At 41.9% G+C, this 20,447-nt stretch overlaps 1 long non-coding RNA gene across 1 annotated transcript in view; it reads right to left on the reverse strand.

Moving 5' to 3' along the window:
* The window catches only part of LOC132332435 (uncharacterized), a 66,638-nt gene extending 57,884 nt beyond the window's left edge, over nt 1-8,754 (reverse strand). The window contains exons 1-2 of the long non-coding RNA XR_009487900.1: nt 8,379-8,754; nt 522-634 (exon numbers count right to left, since the gene is read on the reverse strand). This is a non-coding gene — a long non-coding RNA (uncharacterized LOC132332435). The remainder of the gene's footprint in view (nt 1-521; nt 635-8,378) is intronic.
* Between the last annotated feature and the right edge of the window lie 11,693 nt (nt 8,755-20,447).

Here is a 20,447-nt window from a genome sequence, read left to right on the forward strand (position 1 = left end):
TTGTTCCACACTTGCTTTTCTCACAGTTTGTTTTTCCTTATCCATTTAAATTGGAAGCTCTTAGGATGGGGTTTGGCTCCTAATGTGTGTTCAAACAGAAGCTGAGATGGAGAGACTTTTGTCTCTGTTGAGGCTCAAGGTGCTACAGTAATACAAACAATAATAACAAAGAATGAGGGATGCAGTATAATTGCATGAATAATAGCTTACGTTTTAAGACTGTTCTTCCTGCCAGATCATCTTTGTGCTACTAAGTTCTGTTTACTCAGGGAATACTCAATAAATAATAAATAAAACCCCAAGCTGAGACTCTCCCAAGCACAGCAGGTAATTTAGGTGATTTGTCCATTAAAATTAATGCAAAGTGTGTGTCTAAATCCCTGAGCGCTCCCAGAAAATTCTGAGCTTGAATATTTAATGTCCAAGCCAGGCAATTGGCAGGGTGGTCTCTGCATCCAGCAGACAGAGGGACAGAAATCAAGAGGAGATTGGGTGCTCTTGGGTGGAGAGCTCTTACTCACCTGAGCAGCTTTGCTGGTCCCTGGCTGCTTTTGTTCCCCCTCAGTCCTGTGGGAAGTCCCTGGGAATCCACCACTCTGTCCCAGGGCTGGGGGACTTTTGCTTCCTCTGGCTTCTGGAGATTAACAGATGAGGCAAAGAAAAGAAGATTAAAAAGGAGAAATAGCACCTTCCTTGCATGCACTATGCCATCTATCTCTTCCATCCCTGCTGCTCCAGCCTGAACTTGTGCTCCTGGGATTTGCAGTGATGCCCTTGCTTTTGGCCAGGGTCAGTGGGGACTCACAGTGGAAAGGGCAAACAGGGAGTTTAAAGCAAATCTGAGCCACCCACTCTTCATTTCTCATCTCCAAATCTCCTAAACCCACTGCAAGGGGCAAGGAACAGCACCAGATTTCTTGTAAGAAATCTGAGCATAACCCCATCACTAGACAGGACAGGAGTGATGTGCTCAGAGAGGTGCTCAGTGCAGCTTTGGGAGACCCCTCTGTGTGTCAGCATGACAGAGACCAGCCTCCAGACAGCTCTGAACACATCAAAAATACTCTTCCCTCTGCCAGCAATCCCACTCTGCTGTGGCACTGCCTCCCCAGGGGGAGCAGGGAATGCTGCTCCTCTGGGAGAGCTCCACAAACAGCTCCTTGCTCCAGCTCTGGTTGTCACTATTGTTCCCTCCCAACAATTTTGGCACCCTTGATAAAAATCTGAGCCAGAGGTAAAACTGAAATGAGCTCTCTCTGACGTGGGCATACATATTTAAGCATTTCTGTCACTGTGTGTTAGAGTTGCAGGCACTTTAATGTTGCTGCTGAGCTCCTTGCTTCTTGCACAGCACAAGGCAGTAATATTGGGCTATAAGGTTTCAGGAGCTAAACAGATCTCCCCTTTCTTACCCTTTAATGGTGGCCATTAAACTTATATTGTCAGAATCACAGCAAAACAGAGCAGGTTCTATAATTCTGTAAGGAAATGAGGCTGACAGCATCAGAGCAAAGCACACATTAACAGAGCCCTGCTCATGACACAGCTCCTAAACACACAGCTCAGTGAATATTCATGCTCCATTTCTGAGGGACACTAAGCTTAAATTTTGATATTGCAGCTGCATCAACAGCTCTTGGGCTTCCTGGGATTGGAGTAGCAAGGGAAAATGGAAATTCTCAGTGCTGTTCAGGGTACCTTGCTCTCAGTAAACAAGACAGAGGCAAGTTTCTCTACAGAGGAGAAATGCAGGTAGAGCTGCATTTGAAGAAGTGGATTTTGAATATTATGATGCTGGGTTCATCATTAGAGGACAGACCAGATGGTGAAGGCTCAAAATATAGTCTCATCCCTATGCAAATGGATTTCTACAAATGCATATTAACTTCTACTGGAAGCTTCCACCCACATGTAAATCCCTCTGTCCTGGACTGAGCACATCCTTTAATCCAAAGCACTCATGTGCATTACAATAAGTAGCAAGAATAGCTGATAGTCATTGCAGTTAGAAACTCTTTGGTCTGCTTTGAACATAAAGAAGGAATTTTATGTGTTCTGTCTTTTATTTAAACAACACCTTTCATGTCAGGAACACCTTCCCAGACACAAATAGGAAAGTCCAGTTGTATGTATGTCAGTGAGCCCCAAATAAAACTTTAATGTTCAGGATGCACTTTGAAGGCATTGGTCTGCTTAAATATAGTTCACAATTGTGCTAATATCTTAGGGATCTGCATGCCTACATGTTCTCTAGTAGAATTTTTTTTAAAGTCTGCAAAACTTAAAAACATCACTGCAGTTCCAGGTGAAAAAGGTCTAAGACACATTTCAAAGCCAGTTGTGTGACTGCTCAAGCAACAATTCTCTGTCTCAAGAGAAGTCTGTCCTGCAGGGAAAACTAAAAAAATCAAAACTCTGGAGGTAAAATATTTTAAAATCTCTTCTGAGCAGAGTGTTTCAGAGTCTTCTAGAAACCAGGAGGTGGTTTTCTGGAGTGTGCCTAGAACTACTCCAATAAAATTATATATTTGCTTCCTTTATTCATTCTACTTTTTTGTTGTTGTTGTCGTTCCAAACAGCATTTGGTTATCATTCACTGTACTACAGAACTGTGCAACATTGAAATGAATTAAACTGTCCTGGAGAATTCACCCCGAATTTTGTATTAAATCTATGCCCAAACTGTACTCAGATAATCCAAATCATAGAAATTATCTAGAATGCTTTTTACTTGACTTTTCTTGGCAACAGAGCTGGTAAATACATTTTGCACACGAACTTTGTATTAGTTCATTGGTGCTGCTTATCCTCAAGCTCCCATTAGCAGCATCCCTGGACAGAGCTCAGCAAATTCACCTGCCAGGTGAGCCAAGTCCACTGAGGCTGCTCATCATCACTGTTTTGCTTGGAGCTCCCTCTGCATCCCACCTGACTACTGAATCTCAGGAGCCCAAAAGGAGCAGGAATTGTAGGAACTGTGATTCTCTCTCCATGATTCTCTTCAGAAGATAAAGACCTGGCCTTGTCTTTCAGGAATGAATTTGCCTCAAAGTGAATTCATAACACTGAAACAGAAAAGGGTTTTTATTTTTTTTTTTTTCAGTGGGAAAATCCTGCAAGCAATCCAGCTCCTTCCAGCAGCACTATAATTACATCATTGCAAGGGGGAGAAGGAAGTGCAGCCCCACCACTCCCAACACACTGAAAAAGCTCAATCCCTCCAGAAAGCTATTCATTACAAAACAAATAAGTGTATTAAAAAGCCATTATATTTGCCCTGAAGAAAACTGTGAGGCACAAATTTAGTATAGTGGCAACTCACAGTTTTCCTGTCAATAAATGGAAACCAATCCTGTTGATTTCCATGTAGTTTCACAAACTTAATAAAATCTTTGAGTTTTCTGAAGAATCAAGGTTCTTAAAGCTCTTCCCTTGTCTTTTTTCTCCTCTGCTGTTGGAGAGAGGACAGATGGACCTGTGGCTGAATGGACACACCTTCAAAGAAAGCAGACATTTCACTCTGGCAGAAAGTTATTTTTGTCCTTTGCTGCAGAAAGACTGAGCTAAATTCTTCATTAAGCTGTTTCATTTAATAAGGCTTCAAACTCAGTATCAGTGGCTGCTGCCTTGTGAGTGTATGTGTATAAAATGAAGTGCAAACCTCTGTCTCAGTCTAAAAGAGGAAAGGTTGCAAAGGGAGGGTCACAGCAAAGCAGTGCAGAACATGGGGAAGCCAGCCAAAGTGCCCTTTGTCAGAAATGGCAGTCTTCCCAGCCCTAAAGCCTTTTGTGAAAAATAAAATATTCTATTACATTATTTTCCAATTTCAGCTGCCTCCCTTGCTGGGCTCCAGGGTGGTATATTTCCAAAAGTTCAGGAATATTTTGCTGCACACCATCTGCCTCAATAGCTGCACATATTGGACATCAACACCAGGACCCAACATCTGTGGCCCAAGGGCACCAAGCAGCCACCAGTGCTGTTCCAGTGGGGATTTCCATGCTCCAAATATCTGCAACCTCATTGATCCCAGCATTATGGGCACACCAAAATAAACTTCCCTTCCTCACTCACCCCCCTTCTTTCTCAGCTAACATCAGCACAAAACTGACTTGCCAAATTAGGATGTGCTTGGGTTTAAGGGGAAAGGTTTCACTGTACCCTGAATTTGTGGAAGTGTGCAGAGGGGATTTCTTGGCAGCCTCTTTTGGGTGTCACTCTGCAGTTCGTCCCCACACACATGGCACTTGAACAGCCCTTTCTGGCAGCTCAGCCTCCTTCTCATGGAATCACCTTTATTATTAAAGAGGAGAAATATTTCAGCATAAGGCTGCTAGAAGCAGCCAACCAACTCTGCATTTGGCTTAAACAGGCTCATGCTGAAGCCTAAAGTGCTACAAACCTCCTGCACTGGGCAGGCAGTGCCTTATTCACCACAGGAAATGCTTTTGGGAAGGTTAAACCATTTAACATCAGAGATTCCCCCCAAAATACACAGTCATGTTCAAAAAGACACTGATAAGTGTTCAGAAATATCTACTTTGCAATCTCATCTGGCATTTTATGTCCTGACAATCCAGAGGCTAATTTAGGAACAGACCAATATATCCTATGGTAAATGCTGAGCAATAAAAAACCCAACCCAACAAATTAAAACCATGATTCTTAAGAATAGCAGAGCTGAACTGAAAGCTGTGAAATTTAGAAAATATTTTAAAATTTCTGTTTTCTCCATTTGCATATTTTTTTGTAAGACCTGATGGGAAAACCCTTAAAACTACACAGGCAAGGCTCCAGGCTGCTTTATCCAGACAACATCCTTTTAGACCAATTATCCTGAAAATATTTTGGCCTAAAATCCCAGTTGGCTTCATGGCAACTTCCTGCTCCTCTCAAAGTAAATAAGAAAATTCTCTGCATCTGGAGTAAAGCAGATGAAACATCTGAACTCTAGGTGTTGCTGTCACACAATTTCTTTGCTAAGAACTCCCTCAATTCCAAGCTATTTGCTCAAACCTCTCTTTGTTGGCTTTCTGCATGGTAAACTGGACCTCTGCACATTGATTCTGCTCCTGCCCACACCAGAAATGGGCCATTCACTCACATACACAGAGGCAAATAAAAAAACCATGACCCACAGTGACCAGGACAGAAAGAGATGCCTCTGCTTCAGCTTGGACTAGAACAACATCCCTGATTTTGGTGCAGCTGGGAAGGAGGGGAAAACTGAAAATGAAGTCATGTCACCCAGTAATTAAACTGAAAGTTCTCGTGGTTTGTTTCCCATCTCTCTCTAGAGTGTAAAGCCAAAAAAACCCACCCTGGGATAGCTGTACACGTGTTAATCTGCTATGTCACCCTGGAGAGGATCTTCTCTTCCCTTGTTAGGCTGAAATCCATGTTGGGGAAGGAGCTCAAAGGCAGCAGAGAAAGTTCTCTCTCCATTTCAGTGGCTGACATTGGTTTGCACCACGGGAGCAGCTGTCCCTGCAGAGCTCAGACAGGAGGAACGTGGTGCACTCAGGGCTGTACACTGCACAGAAAATCTGCATCAATTTGCAGCTGTTGTTAGAGACCAACCACAAGATTTGAGCAACAGATGCAGGGAGGGTGTGGGGAAAGGGCTGGTATTTTCAGGTCAGCTAGAAGCTATTGTGCTTGGAAGTGAGAGGGAAAAATTGTTCCTGTTGCTTTTATGAAACATGTAATTTTCCATCTCCCTTCCATGCCTTAATTGGACACAGCTGATGTAGACACAAGCCCAGCTCCCGTCTCAGGCTTCTGTTTCCAAAGGTCACAGATTTCCTGCTGATCCCCTGCATTGTGCTATCATCTCCACCAGAACCTGAGGAGGGGAACATTAATTGCCTGTGACTGTAATTGGCTTCATGGTGGTTGTCAGGCCAGTGGCTGGGGGCACACACCCCACAACAGCTGTCAAACACCTCACCTGGCAGAAAGTCACCAAGTGTCAGCACTGTGCTCCAGACAGGACTGACATTTCCTCTGCCCTCCCAGGCTCTGCCATCAAGACAGAGCTCTTGACATAATGATTCTCAAAAGGGACTAATTTGAATTAGTTTCAGCTGGTGCAAGGGGAAGATGCAAACATGAACAGCCTGCTGGCAGCAAGTTCCTCTCCAGTCCCCAAAGAGAAACCTGCTCTCCTGGACCTCTGTGCACTCAGGCTGTGATCAGATCACTGAGGTATCACTGACACAGCACCCACACTCCTGGCCCAGGGCTGGTTCAAAAAAGCCAAAATCAAAGTAGAAAACCAATGGACAGTGAGCAGGTACACGTGGTGTAATTGGCAGTGATATCAGACAGGGTTTCTCTTCTGCTAAGTCAAAACCAGTCCCTCCTTTGGAGGCAAGTGCATCAACTCAGATCAATCAAAATATCATCAGACAGCTGTAGTCTCTGTGTTACCCCCAGAAATACCAGAACTGCTCTCCTGCTCTCCTTGATGTAACATGCACCAGAGCAGAGAGGTTTGAGTGGGATTTTTAGGTGCATATTCACCAGATCCATATCCAACAGCTCTGTGCTCCAAAAGAAATTGCCTTTTCTCCCTGCTGGACAAGTGTCCAGTTTGCCTTTAGCCTGATGGGATCCTTGCCCTGGAGTGCCATATTAATGAAGAAGTGAATTCAAAATGGAACACTTAGGAAAAACCCTTATTTCCTGAAGCCCAGCATATAGAAAACTGGTAAAAACCCTATTAACAAAATGATTAAATAAGACCTAATGACCCAAAAGACTTGGAAGATGACATATCTGTCTGTGGTCATGGATTAGAACAATTTGCTCATATTTCTATTGCAAAATGTAAGAGGATGATCAGATTAACTCCTCTCAAAACCACAATTCTCCATCTCAAGTATCAAGCATGCAGGTACTCACATGTACAGCTTCAGATTAGAATTCCAGTTTCACCTAATTACAGAACACAGCAGAATACATATATCCAAATGCTGGGCACAACAATATTTATTTATGGCTAAAAATGAACTTATCCCTTTAGACACCTCCTTATTTACACAATTGTAGGAGAGAAAGCAAACACACACCATGAACACCCATGCACTGTTGAAGAGAGATTCTTCTAGCAATGCAATACCAGAGCATGAGAAATACAGCAGGACTGGAACATGTTTTTCTCCTGAGTCCCACAAATTGGGCTGTACACGAAAAATCCAGCCCAAGAGTCCCATTTGTTTGTTTCAGTGGCACAAAGACCCTTCCCTGTGTGTGCAGAGCGTGGCTGGAGCAGCCTATGCTAATCAGTGCCACAGCTGTTCAGGAAGGTAACAGATAGCACTGAGCTTGCTTTTTACCTCAGTAAAATTAATCTTAATTATAGCAACTCATTCACAGCATTAATGTGAAATACATTGTATGTAAATCACAAATTCAACTCAATTTGTACCTGCAGCAGCTCTTTTCCACATGGCTGGGGAAGGTGCTGTGAAAGCACCACGAGAATGCCCCTGGAGCCTTTTCTCTCAGCTGTAGGAGCAGGAGGATCCAGGGCTAACCAGCAGATTTACTCTTGGGTAGAGCTGGGGAACGTGGTAACACACCAAGGGAAGCCAGCAAAAGACTCCCCAGGCTGCAGACAAGGCCATGCATATGTTGCTTTGCCATTTGGACCTGGCTTCAAGCTGTGAAGCTGGAAAACAGAGAGAAAGAGCAGCAGAGCCATGACAGTGACCTCTCTGTGAACCTGAATTGGGCAGCACTCTGCTCCCTCCCACGCTTTAATTCATATTTCTGTGCTGACTGCAATGCTGTGTACTGGCCCCAACAAGAATGAAATTAAATATTTATGCTTTGGTGATGAGATACTTTGTTACCCCATAAAACTTGCACATATGGAAGTCTATTAATTTATGCTAATTCCTTATTTCTCTAGAAGAACTTTTCTCCTCATTAGCATTTGATCATTTAATACAACTTTACAGCACACACTAAATTGAAGCCCATAATCTTCTGTAATTGAGGCTTTGTGTGAATTCACTGTCATTTTTCAAAACAAAAAGAAAAAAAACAAAAAAGAAAACAGGGGGCAGGGAGGTGTGTGTGGCAGCATTGCCTTTGCCTGGCCTGGAGCAGGATCAGCTCTGCAGGGATCTGCTGGCAGTGCCAGCACAGCCCATTCTGGAGCTGGACCTGCCCTTGTTTGTGTTGAGGAAGCATTTTGTGCTGACCTCAGGGAGGGCAGAGCCAGTCCTCTGGCATGCTGCCACTGCCTGCCAGCTGGGCTCGAGGATGGGATAGGAAAAGAGAGCAGAGATGGAAATTGCAGCCCACAGAGCAGCCCTGCAGCAGGGGGAGTGCCCAGCCCACCCCATCCCAGGCACCCTCTGTCCTACCTTTGCCTCCTGCTGAATCCTTCCATTAATTCCTGACACCACGTTTAGGAGTTGGGGTGGGAATCAGACCTGGTATTCCTGGAGGGGAAATGAGTGCTCCTTCCTTTGCCATAACATTCCTTTTCCTTTTTTCCGGGGCTGAAATTCACTTTCACTTAGCCAGAAGTCTAATTAAATTAAGCAAACAGCATTGGCTAGTGCAGACCTGCCCCCCTAGGTGGATTGATCTCTGCCCTGCTGCAACTTCCCAGGCTGATCCGTGGGACTCCTCTGATCAGGAGGTTTGCTCCAGGCTCATCTGTAAACCAGAATAAACCAAAAGATTTCCCATTTCAGGGAAGGGAGACAACAACGTTTTTGTCTTTCAATACATGGCCTCAAACAGAAACCAGCAGGGAGCAGTGGGATGCAATGCTGAGCTTCACACTGCCTTCTCTTCCCTTTGTCTCACCTTCCCAGTATCAGCTGGGAATCTTCAGAGCATTGAAGAGACAGCTGGCCAGCTGCTGGATTTTTCTACAAAAAAAAAACTTTTTCTACAAAAAAATAGTCTTGAAATCTGAAACATCTCAATAAAAAGATAAGATGTATACACTGATATTGTAATATATATATATATATATATAAAGTATGTGTCAAATTTCTGACATTGGACACAGAGGAACAGCTTAGTGCCTCTGGAAATACCAGGTTTGTTTCTCACAGCACTGTTTACTTGTTTTCCAGGAGACTAGAAGAAATGCATCATTGCAACAATTCAATCAGTATTTTTAGGGTTTTCAGTGCTTCTGTGTGTCCTGCACACAGTGAAATGAGGGTCAGTTTTACCTCTAGGAATTCTCTGTATTGTTTTTCATGACAAGAGGAGCTCACACACCCTCATGCCCAGCTGTCATTGAACTTGAACAGATAGGTTGGAGGTGCCAGTGTTAAACAGAGCCTAGGAACAGGTTTCAAAATTCAGATTGCCTGATTTTCCTCATAAGGATACTCTCATTCAGGCTAGGAGTTTCTGATACACTTAAATCAAAATTATTTTGAGTTTTAATTGTAAGAGTTGTCAAGTAACTGCAGATTGCAGCCTGGGTTTGTACATTCTTGACATTTACAGCTGCAAGGTTTAGGGAAAGGCACTCAGCCTCCACCAGCACAGCTGAGTGATAGCTCAGAGCCAGACAGAAACCATCCAGCTGTGGAAGATTAATAATTGCAATGTGCAAAAGCCCCACTTCATCTTTGGGGAGGAGTTCATGAGCACTCCCTTGAATGTTTCCTTAGGACTGCACAGAGGGAAGCACTCTGAATGCTCTCATCTCTTCTCAGGGACACATTGGCAAAGACATAAACAATGAAAAAGCTAAAAATATCCATTGCCCCAGATACAGGAAACACCTGCAGCCAGCAGAGCACTTAAAACTCATTTAAGTCTCATTGTGTTTGGAGAAGAGCTAAAAACCTGGCCACTGGCTGTTCTTGAGTCCAGGTGTCAAAGACAACATCAATTTGTTTGTTTTATGGACATAAGCCAGTGACTTCAGCACCAACTGTTGTAGCCTGAGCAGACACATGCTATCAGCAATTTACAATCAAAAAGACTCCACATTTTTAAGTTCAAAAAAACATTTCCTGTTAAAATGCATCTGCTGGCACTGCTGTTTATTTAAATTGTCAGTTAATCAATGAAATGCAATGGAGCTGGGAGCACATCACAGCAAATCAGTGTGATCACCTTCATTTTACTCTCCATTCAGCCCCTGACCAGAGGCAAGTCAGAAGTGAAAAAACAAAAGTATCTTTTACCCAATGGAGTGATATATCTATGTTGATCCAGCTCCTCCTTTTGTGGGAGCACATCTTTATGTTCTAAAACACTTCCAGTACCTTTTTTCCTAGGGCAATGAGAGGAAGGGATTGGATTACTCACCTAGAAATTAACAGCACAGCCTAAACCTTGTCTAAACCCTTTATCAAATATCTCTTCACATTTGCTTTCCACCTGGCTCAAGGCAGGAACCAAGGGCACCAATGAGCAGCAAAAGGCACTGGGGTCTGTGCAGGTGACAGCCACCTAATGAGGGCAGCTTGCCTCAAAGCAGTCCCACCATGAAATGACACAGTAAGTGCCTCTTAAAGACAGTTACCACATGGTTATTGCTGCTTTCCAAATTGGATTGTCATCACGAGTGTTCAGGAGTGAGAGATACAGGTGGGGAACTCCTTAATTCCTTAGCCCTGGCAGGCTGGAGCTCCCAGTGCTAATTCATTTTGCATTAGCAAGAAACATCAGAACATCTCAGCTCCCCACACCAAGAGGTAAATTATTCCTGGAGCACTGTGCTTGGTAGCCTCAAATTTAATTACCTTGTAATCTGCAGGTCATGCTATTGCTCTGTGGTTACATGATTATCTTTTTTTTTTTTCTTCATACCTATTTATATAACCTGTAAAAAAATGTGACATTGGAGTGAATTTCTATAAATTGGTCCCAGGCACACTGTTCTCCCAATGTTTGAAAAAATGAGATTCTGCCCTCGGTGAGCATCTGCTGGCTAATCCTGTATGCTGTTTTAAGAATGAAACTCTTGTCTTAAGGCACAATCCTTTTTAGATAAAACAAAAATATTGATGCCAACATAAATTTTAGCTTTAAGCACAGATAGCTGCTCCCAGATCAGCTTGGGTGGTATTCCCAGCTGGAGATAATCCAGAACAAGTTTATCTCAAAAGATACATGCAGATTATGAGTTTGATCAGTAGTTTTTCAGTATTTTTTGTGATGTTCCCTTGCATTCAGCATACTCAGCCCTAAATAACAGCACAGGTTTGGTGGATGAGAATAAAGTCCAAGCATAGAAAGGTGGTCAACTGCTGCATCCAAAATTGTTTGGTTTGGATGCACCAGTTCAAAATTAGCCTTCCTTGTTCAAAATTAGCCTTCTCATCAAAATTTTTCCAAGAAAGAAGAGTTCTATACATGGATTTTGTGCCAAACAATATATAGGTACATTCACAGGGGAAAGGTGTGTCCCTCTTGGTTGTCCAGGGACACATTCCAGCACTGTGGACAGCAGCTGAGTTACAGGCAAAGATCTGTCCCTCTGATTAAAGTGGAACATTTGACTTATAAAGACCTTTTTTTAATTTCCCCCCCAAAACTATAGGAAATTACTGTAACTGTCTCTGCTGGCCACTTCTGTATTGTACTTAACCTTATAAATATTTTACAGGTTTTCTTAATATAAAACCCACTGAGATATTAACCTTTGCAACAAAGAATACACTGAATTCTTTGCTGCATGGTGCTTGAATAATGTTAATGCTACCCATTGTTTTTAGTTCTCAGAGTGTTAGTAAACAATGTATAATTTCTTAGTACCTAAGGGAAGAAGCACACACATATTCTCATTGCAGGCATGATCTTTTAACTTTTCTTTCTATTGAAAGCACTATTAGGTATTCCAACTACATGTTTCAAATCTGTGCAAGTATGTTTGGGGTTTTTTGATATTTTTTGACCATTTATCTGATTAGGGGAGGAAGAAATATTTGCTCTGCCCTAGAATTTTAATGATGAAATTTTAATCCAGAGGAGAAACTAATTTCAAGTAGTTAGCATTGAAGTTAAGTATCTAACTCTCATCACATCTGGCTTTTAGAAATAACTAATTCCTGTGCTGGAGCAAACTCTAGAGGAGCCATGGGAGCTCTCAGTTGTGCATGGCACTTTCTGGTACAAATATTTTTTTTTTTTTGAATGATCCAGGTTCCTAACAGATTTTACCCCCCAGTTTGCTCTGTGGCCCTTTGGGTTACAAATATCACAATTATCAGTATGATCTGCTCAGTAACACTTTGAGCAGCAAGTAACTCCCAGGATTTGTTTCAGATGAAGCATGGACTGATGATTTCCCTCAAAACTATGAACAGGTTTTGCCTCCTTCCCTCCTCACCCTTCTTCCCCACTCCTTTGTGAGTCACCAACAAACACCAGATGCCCTCTGAGATATGAAAAAGGGATGCACCCCTCTAAAATGAATTTCTGAAAACCAGGCACATTGGATGCTTCCAAGCAGTTCTGCTCAGGGAAATGGGTGGCTGCTCCTTTTTTTACCTGAGAATCTTCAGTCAAGAGTGGTAATTTGCACACCTGAGGGAATAAATATGAAGCAACTACAGCAGAATATGCCCAGGTGGAATCCACAATCAGGACTCTCTGGGTAGAGAGACAAGAATTTCCCTCTCTTCATCTGAGGTGGTCTCACTGCTTTTTATAAAACCAAAGGAGGCTTTCCCACTGGGTTCAAAAAACTCCAGGGTTTCATCTTTTGCAAGAAGCAATAGATTAATAAGAAAATCTTTTTATAGGCTGATGCAGACTCGTTTCAGGTACTTGCTAATTGACAAAGCAAGCCTCAAGAGCCATCTAGAGGCTGTTGGCAAGACTCATTTTTATTATTTTAAGACCATGGCTTTCCCATGTCAGAAACAAACCCCTAGTTCTTTCAGGTTTTGCCCTTATGTGCAGCATGGTAAATCAGGAAGACCTCTAGTTATCTCACTTGAAGTTCAGCACTGCAGTGTGGTATCAGAGCAATCTCCCCCTTCTCCCACAATGGAGCTGCTTTATTCATGAGCAGCTGCATTCCTGTGGTACAAGAAAAAAGATTACAGGAGGTGCTACGTGAGGCAGAAAGCATTTGGCATGAGGACTGTGATCTTGTGAGCTCCAGACACACTCCAGGGGAAAACAAGGACCCAACAAGGGGATAAGCAGACTTTGCAAAACTGGGATTTGCTTAATGATGATGCTTTTGCAATCCTGGTGGTGTTGTCTGACCTGTTCTGGCTTCCCTTAAGTCAGTGTGGATTCAAACCAAAGCCAATACCCTGAACTGGAGCTGTGGTTTGCAGAGGGATGGGAAGAGAAGGAGGTGTGAGTGGGGTCTGGGGGTTCACTGCCAGTTTACAGATAGCTAAAATGTGCCAGCCTTCAAAGAGATTCTCTTTGGGGCAATCATGGGAGATGGTTTTGAGGCCCCTGGATGGCTTAGGAATAAAGGGGAGAACAGGGTTTGCAGACAAGGTGATGGGAACAGCCCTTCACTTCCAGCAGGTGTTTGCTTCAGTTTGCAGCTCCAGTCTTTGGTGGACTCCCTGCTTTTATTCAGCTTTCAAGACATCTTCAGACATGAGGGAGTTTTAGTGTGAGCAATGGAAATTATTTTCTGTATTAAGTTTAAATCTCTGTCAGAAAAGACCAAGTATGACCTTTCACTAAATCAGACTGAAACCACTTCCTGGCACCCTTTATTCTCCAGAGAGGAACCCAGTGAAGTTCTTCTTGTGTAAGCTGCTTTGATGGTTTTACATCTTGCGTTTATCTCAACAAAAAACTTGAACTTGAAGGTCTAAACATACTTCTCCAAATCAAAACTTTGCACTGACATGATAAACACAACTACACCTATAAAATCCTTCTGAGTAGGAGGCACATTTGTATACAGAAAGAAACACAGCAGGAATGTTATGTATTCACCTTGGGTTAAAACATGTACTCTGGATTCAGAGGAATCTCTTTGATATTTCCTGTGTAATTAATCTGCAGGAGGAAGTACTTGAATGCCAGACTGGAACAACAGGAACACAAAGGGGATGAAGTGCTGATGTTGCTCAGTAAAACTGAGCCTACAAAGCTCTCCAGAGCTACACAGGTACAGGGGAAGGACATTCCTGCAACTTGTTTGGATTTTCCACCGAGGCTGAGTTTCTTGGAGAATGAGACTGCAGTGAGCAGCAAGAGAGTTTTAATTTCAGGGTATTAAACCCTCCTAAAATGTTTCTAGAGTGATAAACTAGGCAGCTGCTTAATGGACTGCCAGGGCTGCCCTGGGCACCTGTGAGGTCCCAGTGCAGAGGCAGCCCAGGCTCAGCTCCACTCCTGCATCCTGCACAACCCCAGCACACCCCAGCTATGGAGGAGAGGGCTGTGCCATTCTCATTCTCTGGGAAAATCCCTTCGCCCAGGATTTTTCTCCTGGGAAGCTGAGAAGCCTCAGAGAAAAAGAAAACAATATCATATCATTTGCTTCTCCTGTGTTTTGCTCATGTGGAATGTGTTTGGAGATTGTTTGATTGGATTCTGCTGTGAATTGTTTTGGCTCTTTGGCCAAACAGAGCCAAGCTGTGTCAAGACTCTGGAGAGAGTCACAAGTTTTCATTATTATCTTTTTAGCATTGAGTAAGTATCATTTCTGTGTTCTTTAGTAGAGTTTAGTATTCTTTAATATAATATAGTATTAATAAAATAATAAATTAGCCTTCTGAGAGCATGGAGTCAGATTCATCATTCCTCCCTGCCACAGGGGTCCCTGCAAATACAACAGAGGGGAGCTGGTGCAGATGCTGCTGGGTAATGGCAGGGGCTCTGTGAACCCTGGCAGAGGCAGCCAGAGCTTTCATCAATACCTGTTATGAATGAGCTGAAGTGAGATGTTTCCATCAGGGATTTCTGCCTTCAGGATGCATAAACTGGCTCAATCAGAATGCTGGAGGTAGAGAGAGACAACAAAGATAAAGACTTCAGGGGGGCTGCTGTTCTGTTAGCCAGATATTCCAGCCATGCCTCTGAGTGCCAATGAGAACAGACAAACAATAGAAAGGTGAAAACTGAAAATCATGGCTGAAGTGTTTCTCCAGCAGGGATGTATTTCTCTGTACATCTGAATTCAGAACACTGGACGTGAAAAATAAGATTATGGGGTTCTAACCTTTAGAGAAACAACTGCACAAGGAAACATGTTCTTGTAAAAGATGCCAAAACACAAGTTCACTATAATGCAGCAGCCATATAATTAACAAAAAGGAATGAGCAAAACCTGAGAAACACAGCATGTATAAATAGAACATAGAATAAAAATACATGTGTATTATGTATGAATACACACACATACACATGTATTCATATGTGCAATATGAATATGAGGACAGCACCTCCTGGTAGCTCAGCTATGCTGCACAGTTCACACTGCAATATGGAATCTATCAGCTTGGTGAGATCAAAATAACAGAAATTATTTAATACCTGTGTGCTTTCTGTCAGAGGATCACCACTGTTTATTTTATCCTGCTAAGGAAAGACAGTTTAAAATTGCGTTTTACATGAGCCCATTGAAGAATTTTAGGCAGGATCAGAAGAGCAGACCACCCAGTTAATCAGTGATCCTGCCTAAAATTGTTCAATGGGCTCATGTAAAATGAAATTTTAAACTGTTTTTCCTTAGCAGGGTAAAATAAACAGTGGTGATCCTCTGACAGAAAGCACACAGGTAATGCTTCAGACAGTTCATAGCATTTAGCACATTTAAATGAAGTTGCAGATTGAAACTCAACACAAAACTCTAATAAACATCACAATTCAAGAGTATTTGTCTCACAAAAAATTTGGTTATTTCCTCATTTGCCTACTTAGATGGATTTAATAGAGATATTATTCACTGAAAAGAAAAGAATAATGTTGCAAACCCCCAAATCTGAAACTCCAACTAATGGCTAAACCATCATGGGGTCTTTATTCCACATCCTTACAGTAACCATTGCCTTCAGATAATATCCAACTCCCTCCACTGAGAATAAGCAAGATAAAGGAAAAAAAAAGAAAGACATTAGTAGGTAATGAATTATTGAGAACAAACTAAACCACCAAGTAAACACCACATCTTTTCAAAAGCAGGTTTTTGATGCCTTTTGGAGTCTTGAGCTAAGCTAAGTTGCCCACAGTCTATTACATGTCTGATTGCTTCTGACAGGGGGCAACACTTCACACAAAGAGCATAAAACACCCTTAAACATCAGAGAAAAGCAAGAAAGAGATGCAGATGAGAGATTAAAAGGAACATCTTGGGCTGGGTGTTTGCTTCCCTTTAGTCAACTCACATCTGCCTACAGCATCATCTAGGAGTGATGAGGTCAATGTCTGTATTTCAGAGGAAAATCAGGTTCTTTTCCTCACCCAGGGATCAGTGTTACCATTCTCCAGTAGTCCCAGAGGAATGAGTGAGATTCCTGCAGAGCAAGGGAGCACTCAATGCCTGCAGACTGCAGGTGCATTTATGTCCTGTTTCAGAGGTAACATATTCTCAAAATCATCCACAAATGAGTTGGAGTTTTCCTTTCTGTGACACAACTGTGAGACATTACTTTTTAATGTTCTTGTAACACATTTGCAGTCCCACTCAGCCCCTAGAGAATGCTGCAGAGTGTATAACAAGAGCAAAATTTCTGATAGAGAATCAAAATCTACAGCTTTCAAGGAAAAGTATCCTTTAAAATTTGCCATGCTGCCAGCTACACTGAGCCACACACTTTATATAATGAAGACCAGCATGTATATTTGAGAGCAGCTATAAATATAGAACCACATCCTACCTGTAGATATTTGCTCTATGATTTTTCCTCTTTTGCAGGCCCCTGTGTCCACAAATTACAGGCTAAGATGTGGTCCAAAGCCAGGAGAGCACCTCAGAGCTTTGTTACTTTCTTTGCTTTCCATCTCTTGAAGCACAGCAGTCTAGCTGTGAGCCCAACAAGATGTTTAAATTCCAATTCTGTGAGGCTGACAGACCAAGAAAGAGGAGACAAAACCACACAAGAATGAGAATTTCAGCATGTGCCAATGGATAAATGAAAAGGGGTCATGATCCCTTCTCTAGACCATGATCTCTGTAACCCCCTGACTTTGCCAGCCTGAACTGAGGCTCCAAAATTCCATCTTTCCCAGCAGCATCTTTGCATGACACCCAGTGATCCTGCTGGAGGATTTTCATTAAATTCAGATGGTTTCAGCTGCTGCTTTTCATCAGTGGCACCAGGTTGCCAAGTGCACCAGAGTGGCTTTTATCAGCTCACAGTCTTGTTTGTCACGAGAGGAGACGCAGCTCAGATGTACTGAGGAAAAAATCTGTCCAAAAATGTTGGTCAGGAAATATCTGTGCTTGGAACAAAAGTGTCTGAACCAAGATGGAGGGCCTAGGGCTCTCTCTGATTATGGATTGTGTGGATTTTTAAAGTTAAACTTACATTATATGGCTATCCCAAATCAGCAGCTGTTGTTTTAGTTCCTGCTCCATCCACACACATTTTACTGTTCATTTCAAGGAACTTTTTGCAGAATTTAACCAATGATTTCCATACTAGCACTTTGTGGTAGTATTATATGTTCCAGACCACCTATAGAATTCAACATTTTAACACCCAGCTATGAGATGGGGTCCTGCAAATTAGGATTTTTATGATGCCAAGGGCTTGGTTTGCACAGCTGCTGCTCCACAGACTGAACTTACCAGAACAGCAATATCCTTCCCAGCAAAGTTTGCTATTATCCTAAACAATCAAATCACTTCAATCAAATCATTGGAGCTACTCATGTCATCATGTTAATTAAAATACATTAATGTTTATGCACTGAACCTAGAAGCAGCTAAAAAAGAATTGCATATATTAAATTCACTTAGAAAATGAAAATTTCTTTCAAAATTAATTTGAAAGGAAAGCACAGAGCTACTCACCAGTTTGGTTTGACACAGAGAAATATTTTCAATTAAACAAAGAAAAAAGATGTTTCTGAAAATTTTTGAATCTTTACTTCTAATGTTTTTTTTTTTAATTGAATGCATTTCACTTTTTTCTTCTCATGTTTCATTTTGTCATTTCTAGCTGATGCTCCTTCAATTTCTATTTCAAGATTACATTTTTTTCCTGTAAAACTTAATGATTTGTTTTGATTAAGCAGCCTGAAGATAAAAATACACTGCTTTGGGCAAACTGTTTGTTTCAGATGAAGCCAAAATCACTTTCTTTTGGTTTTTTTTTTCCACAGAAAAAAAACCCAACAACAATAAAAAACTAAACAGTGTTTTCCACCTCAGTCACCCTGTTCTTCAGCCTGGCTGGCACTTCCCAAGGGTCCAGGTGAGATGAGAAGAAGCAGGAAACTGAGACTTGGAACCCTTGAACTTGGATCTTGCAGGACATTTATGAAATATGATGCAACAGTTCCACCTGTGAAATCTCCCAGTTCAGATTGTTGATATTGAAATTGCAGTAGGTCCAGCTCAGACCAATATTTCTGTTTATTACATCTCCAGCTGCCTCTTTACTCCAGGTTCAAAGGTCTCAGGGCAAGAATGTCTGACCTGCAAGTGAAACACTTCACTTCAGAAACACTTCCCCAGAATTCTTCCTCTAGTATTCCCTGGTACCTGTCCCTGAATTTCCTGATTTTCAGCCCACTGCCCCTTAGGCACAGCCAGCTGTTTTCTGCCAATGCCAGACCATGTATGACAGGCATAACATGATATTAAACACATTTTATCCATGGACTCTTCTGGGCTATGTCTTCTGTGCCTGGGCTCCTTGCCAAACCTCTTGGCACATCCCTGCCTTTTGCAGCATCCAGGATGAATTGATGGCTGAGACAACTTCTATGATGGAGTAAAGCACCCTTACTGGAAGTGACAACTGTGTTCAGGTCTAAAAACTGGTGAGTTAGTTAAAAATCAATTTTCCCTATTAGCCAGTCAATAAGCTAAAGGCAGCTTAGAGGTCACTGGAGCAAAAACCCCTGAGTGGTGAGCTGGGATCACAAACAGCCCAGACACCAAAGCTCTCCACCCTCCCAGGGCTGAAGAGCTCACAGTGCTTTTGCCTATAAAAATACACCAACAATGCCCTGGGATTCCAAGTGAACAATCCTGGAAAGAATTCCACTGAAAAGATTTTTATCCCCTTTTTTTTTTTTTTCCTCTCCTGTGTTGCTTTCCACTTGGTTTAAAATAATCTTTACCTGGTGCCTTCTTTTCATGATAATCCTGCTTTTAGCCATGTCAGGTATGACTGATGATAACATGATAGAAAAAAAGAAAAAAACCAGGGGAGGGGTAAACCCAGAGACGTTCTGAGCAGAGCACTTTCAGTGGGTGGGGTCCATGTAAAACACACAAATCTCTGCACAAAGTTGAACTGGAGGATTTTTAAACCAGGTCTAGGCTTTAAAACCCTTGCAGACATGAGAAAGGTACTGAATATCTGCACAGAAAAGCCACAATTTCCACTGAAATGCTGTGTTGCTGTACATAGAAAATTCTCAACATGCACGACAGTGTAATTTATTTGCTTTTTTTCAAATATTTTTACAATATGGAGACTAAGTACCAAAGCATTTCATGAATGGGGAGCCAGCCTAAGCCTCTGACCCACATGGGGGCTTCTAGAGATTTTCTTGGTTGGATTTTCTCTGTTCCTTGAGTATCTCAGAATCTCAGAATCCCAGAATTTACAGTTTCAGAATAGCTGTAAAATCATAAAAGATTCGGTTAAACTCATTTAGAGGAGCAAATCTTTGTAAGGCACAGGAATAAAAAGTGATAACCCCTAAATAAATTTACTCCTGTCACAGCTCCCTTCACTGGCTATAGAATATTTTTTCCTCTTTTGTTTTGAACACCCACAGAATAACTGAGGGGAAAATGGTCCCATGGGAATTGGTCTTGAACACTGCTAAAAAATTATACCCACTGCACAGCAAGCACTCGAGCTGCATGAGGATGAATGGAGGGGCAAAAATCTCTAATATTCCCTGAAAGTTTTCTGAGGTTTTTATGGAGAAATTCAAGCCCATGTGTCTGCTAAAATATCCATTGTTGTGAGTAGTTTACCTCGCAGAGAAGTTCAAATGCTCTTTTTATTTTGTGACAGGGCAGAAGTATTCACACCCATCAGGTTTACACACAGACAAAATCAATTTCTGCTTTTCTGACAAAACTCCATCACTGTAAAAATGCTCCATTAAATGCCTGGTAATAACATTCTGTAGATGTTTTATTGAAAAAACAAGTTTCTCTAAGCCAAACTGCACACAGCATACTGGTAAAAATGGGAAATAAAATGTTCATGCAATGGAAATATGTCCAGACCAGAAAACACTGGTTTAGAAAACACAGAGAAGAGCTCAGTAAATAAGTTTGCACCAGACTATAAAATTCTAGTGGTAATCAAGAAAAAACCTGGTTCAGG

The sequence above is a fragment of the Haemorhous mexicanus genome, chromosome 11 (assembly GCF_027477595.1).
Source record: "Haemorhous mexicanus isolate bHaeMex1 chromosome 11, bHaeMex1.pri, whole genome shotgun sequence".
NCBI lineage: Eukaryota > Metazoa > Chordata > Aves > Passeriformes > Fringillidae > Haemorhous > Haemorhous mexicanus.